Source organism: Anneissia japonica, unplaced genomic scaffold (genome assembly GCF_011630105.1).
Source record: "Anneissia japonica isolate Jap-2015-1 unplaced genomic scaffold, ASM1163010v1 scaffold685_len2926416_cov193, whole genome shotgun sequence".
In the NCBI taxonomy this organism is placed as follows: domain Eukaryota; kingdom Metazoa; phylum Echinodermata; class Crinoidea; order Comatulida; family Comatulidae; genus Anneissia; species Anneissia japonica.
The window spans coordinates 1,799,974-1,805,755 of NW_022692922.1; positions in this window are offsets into that span (position 1 = coordinate 1,799,974).

Genomic DNA, 5,782 nt, shown 5'->3' on the forward strand with positions numbered 1-5,782 from the left:
GTCATAATTATGCACATATTATATAAATATGGTCAATAAAATATTTTCTTAGCAAAGAAAGATCCATGACATCAGCAAAATATTTACCACAGATAATGATAATGTTCAGGAAAAGGGAAGATATCACCCATGACATAATAAGTTAAATTACTAAGTTAAATTGGGAATTCAAAGTGTATTGTGTTTTATTATTATTATTGTAACAGTTTTTAATGCAATGATACAACTAGACATCAAGGTTTTCTTTCATTATATTTGTGGGGTGTTGTTTTAAATAAGAATTTATTTGTCAATAATGTTTTTTTAAATTGAAGTAATTTTATTTACAGTTAATGACAATTTTGTGCTTTTGGGGTACATTTCAATAGCTATAATTTATTAGAAATAGATTGACATTGTGTAAGATAAATTGATAATTTTTCTGAAAAACATAGAAAAAAATCTTTCTTTTCTAATATAGTAATAAAATTAAATTGCTTAAGATTATATAGACATAGTTTTTGTTCAGATTTTGCAACAATTACTCAAATTATGTTGCATTATATACATAAATAGTATTTTTTTTATACGGTAATAAGCGGGGATTTAGTGGTTGGGAAGTGTATCTCGAATGAACCTGACCCAAGCGATTACTTTCTTCGGCGTATTGCCAAGAGATATAAAACACAGACGGTTCTGTATTCCGTCGCGACTGGTGATGGAATGTCATGCCGTTGGCTGATATTTCCGTAAGGGAAATTTATATGACATGGGAATCGTCATCGCTGCTTCCAGTTAAGAATTTCTGGAAACTTGTTCACACGTGGGCTGACATATCCAACAAGTTGTTGCTAAGTCAAGCCTTCATCATCAACTTATATCAGTAGTAGTGTAGTGTAACCTTTTGCCCGAGTTTCTTATTTTAAGGTCAAATAAATATATATGCTCGCAATCCCTTTATTTTAATTTTTAACTTCGATATGATAGTAGAAAATAGTAGCATCATTTTTTTATTTTATTATTATGTTACTTTTTATGTTTTAGACAATTCTATTATATTCTTTTTTGTCTTTGAAATATTTAATTTGATTTCATGCTGGCAGTTCCAATTCATTGTAATAACTTTCTTTAAACACTGCCCTCTAGAGATTAACTTGCTGTTTCTCTAAGAATAATTTTATCTCAATATTTTTTCTTGTATATTTCAATTATGGTATTACTGTATTAATATTATTATTATTAATATTATTATTATTATTATTATTATTGCTATTATTATTTTAATTATTATTATTATTATTATTATTTTTGTTATTATCATCATAATAGCCATTATCATAAGCATCATCATCATTATCATCATTATAATTACATGCATTATTGCTATTATTATTATTATTTATTATTATTTTATTAGGGGATAAATTTCATTTTGTTTTTTGAAGCCAGATGAGTTTATTCAAAGATATTTTATTATTATTATTATTATTATTATTATATAATAAATAGTACATTACATTTCATTTTATACCATCTGTGATTTTTTAAAAAGTCAGAACTAAATTTCAATATTTGAATTCCTTAGTTTTTATGTTGACTAATTTTTTATCTTCCAATTAAAAATTAGAATAACAAGTTGAGAAACATCAGGTGTGTAGATAATAGAGAACATATTTGGTTCAAAATGTGTTTCTTTGGAAGTTAATAATATATTAAATATTAATATATAATCCTTTCTATGGTTATTTGTTATTAATAATATTTATTCTAGATTTTATGCCAGGAAGTTGGCCTAAATCAAGTAAAATAAAGAAATGAAATCCTAAAATTCTATTTTAAAGAACTATACTTGAATTTAAGATTGAAAATTATATAAATATAAATGTAATGCTTTTGCATAAAAAACTTGTGTTAAATAAAATTCTACTTTTAAAATTAGTTTGTACATTTGTAGACAATTCATCAGCGCTGATAATGATGATGCATTATGCTCCAGTCTGATCCAATCAAAGACAATTTCACCCTCATTCACAAGCATGTGCATGTCCTAATAGAATGGCAAACTTACTATCTTCAAATTTATAAAGAACAGAGAACTATAAAATATGACTTGGCCCAGTTCTACAGTATCAAATGTAATTTTCAAATGGACATCAAAAAGTCACTGTAATGTTGTTGATGTGCCTTTCCTATGCATTGTATTGGTACACATCTAGATATAAATGAATTATGATGATGTCGTGATAACGATGATGATTATGATGATGGTGATTTTGTTGATGATGATTAATATGATGATAATGATGATGGTGATGATGACTGCAATGATGACGATGATGTGATGATGATGATGATGATGTGATAATGATGATGATGATTAGGACAAATAAAATAAATTGTTTGTTTGCCTTTTAAAAAAAAAAAGATAAATAGGGGCGGGTGGAAAAAGTTATTTTTTTAGTTAATTGTTTTTAAATACTCATCAGATGGAATAAAAATAACCCACAGAGGCCTAGAATGGCAATATCTTACATTAGACAACAAATTTAGACTAATTTGTAGGGCATTTGGCAAAAAATAAAGATAAATTCACTCACATTTTTTTTAAATTTGTAAATAAAAAAGCTGAAAAAAAAACCTTAAAAAAATTTTTTTTTTTTGTTTTCTGCCCCCATTTTTTCAGTGAGGCAGGTGGAAGAGGGCAAACAAACAATTTTTTTTGGCCTTATTATGGTTAAGAAGGTGGTGATGTTGATGATGATGTGATGATTGCATTGATGATGATGTGTTGATGATGATGATTAAAATGATGGTGATGATGATAATGGTAATGATGTTGATGATGGTGACGATGATGTTATGACTGCAATGATGATGATAATGATGATAAAGATGATGGTAGTGGTGATGATATGCTCATGCATTGATTGAATTTGATGCATTGTTTTTTTTTTCATATACATGTATATATTTTTTTAATTTTTAACATATTATTTTAACCTTTTTATTTTTTAATATTTTATTTTATTTCAAACACCATCCAACAGCTAAAAGCCAATTATAGGATGTCTTATATACATCAATGAAAATAAGGATGAAAAAAGTGAATGAAGTTAAATAAAGTTCATGGAGTGAATTGAGTGATGGAAAATAAGTGAATAGAGTGAATGAAATGAATTGCGTGAAATAAGTGAATTGAGTGAATAAAGTGAATAGAATGAATGGATTGAAAGAAGTGAACTGAGTGAATGGATGGAATCATGTAAATGGATTAAATGGATTGAATGAAGTCAATGGAATGAATGAAGTCAATGGATTGAATGAAGTGAATTAATGGGAATGAAGTGAATAATGAACTATATAGAGATAATGATGTAAATAGAGTAAATTTATTAATTGATTTAAAAAAAAGTGTATGAAAGGAAGAAATATAATGAATGAAGTAAATGGAGTGAAGGGAGTGAATGCAATTAATGAAGTGAACTAAGTGAATGAAGTAAATTAAATGACTGATAAAAGTCCTTGAAATAAAATGAAGTAAATGAAATGAGTAAGGTGAATGAAGAAACAAAATTGAATGAAGTGAATTGAATGAAAAGAATTGAGTATAATAATAATAATAATAATAATAATTATAATCTTTATTTGAATCTACACATTTATAACAGTGGCGGTGCATTCACAAAGATTGAACATTAACAAATATATATACACAATATGAAACAAAACAAAAAAGTAACCGACATAACAAAGGACATGGTAAAATTAAACTAAAACAGGTGTATAAAAATAATATTAAAACATTGTGTAAAAAACGACTTAAAATTAAAATGTTCGGAATATTAAGAAGTAAAATTGAATATAAAACTACTTCATTAAGTTTAAAACATTTTAAAATATTAAAATTTTAAAACATTTAAAAACTGGCAGTTAAAATTTGAACGTTGTAAAACTATGAAAAAAAAACTGTGTTTGAAAGCTATAAAACTTTGTTTAAAAACTTTATTGGTCGTTGTTTACACATTGTTTAGAATTATGTCGTACATTGAGTAAATGAAGAGAATAAAGTGAATAATGAAGTAAATAATATTCATGATGTAAATGGAGTGAATGTATTTAATGTTTTTAAGAATTAAATATATTTAATGAATAAATGTAGTGAATTGAGTAAATGACATGAAAGAATTAAAAAGATTGAATGTTCATTAAATGGAGTGAATGATTAAATGATTTTAATGCCAGGTTCAGGAAAAACAAGATTGTTTGATATGTTGTAAAATTGATTTTACCCAGACACGAAAACGGTGTTTAATCGAAAAACTCAGAAACGGTTAATGAGATACTAATTTTTAAAAATTTAAAAATTGGGAGAAAATGGGGGCGTAACTACCCACTTTCAACCTTTTTCGCTCAGTTTTCAAATATATTGATTTTTTTTCCTCCGGAGGTGAATAAAATGTGGATAATAAATGAAGTAAATAGAGTGGATGGAGAGAATGCAATGAATGAAGTGGTGGATTGAGTGAATAAAATACATAAAAAAGATTAATTAATACTTTTATAAATATTATTGTTATAGTATTGAACATTATTCTAAACAACTTAAAATATTTTTTAAAAAAGCATTAGAAACCGCCTCTTTTAATTTTTATTAGCATTAGAAGAACCACAATTGGATATTAAATATATGCTAGATGAGTGTGCTTATTTCTAATACTAGGTCATTTTATTTTTGACCCACAAATTACTGCATTACCAATCACTGATTATCCTACACTCGAAGTAAATCTAGCAAATATTTCATTTAATCCTCTGATATGAATTTACTCTTTCCTTCCTTTTTCCTTCCACTATGTTTATTTCTTTCTCATAATATCTAATTGGACACTTACTAATTGCCCTAAGGGTCTCGGTTGTAAGACTTATTTAGCAATAAAAAAAATGACAGGCATTTGAAGATAGACTGGCTGATCCGAGGTGGAAATATATAATTGATTAATTCATTAAATAAATTATTTATCAAAATTGTCACTTGAATGGTGACATACTTTTACATCTGAAAAATAAACCATCTTAATTATGTGGGGATTATATACTTTCATATTGCAAATTTCACCTTGAGTGAAGTGACATATATTTGTATTCCAATACCCACAAACATATACATCCCCACCCTCTGCAAACCCCCTCACACCCAGAATGCATGTAATAGATATCCAGGTCCATGGATATGTGCACCAAAATATACAGCTTGGTCTGATGTATCACCCTATTAATTAAGTTTTCTTTTAGATATAAGATACTCAGAATTGCAACTAAATGAACAAAAAGTTATATTAATTTCTAGTTTGTGTGTATTGATTAATTATAATAATAATTATTATTAAATGTGTATATACTCTAGTTATAACTTTATAGAAATATATAAATATTGGAATAGAGTTGAATAACTTGGTATTTAAGGTGCTTGTCTTCCAATACCAGGGTCCTGGGTTCAATTCCTGTTACGGCCACGGGCAAACCAAATAGAGCTTCACTCCGGGAGCCTTATAATGAGACTTTGACTTTTTTATCTTGTGTGTATGTTTGTCTTGTAAGGTATTGCCACTTTGATGAGTGATTAAGTTTACCATATAGGCATATATTTATATATATATATATATATAGGTACTGTCTGCAGATTGGAATATATATATATATATATATATATATATATACAATTATATAAATCAATATAGCTGTTAACACTTAAATTATATAATATACAGTATATATATACAATATATATATAATATATATATAC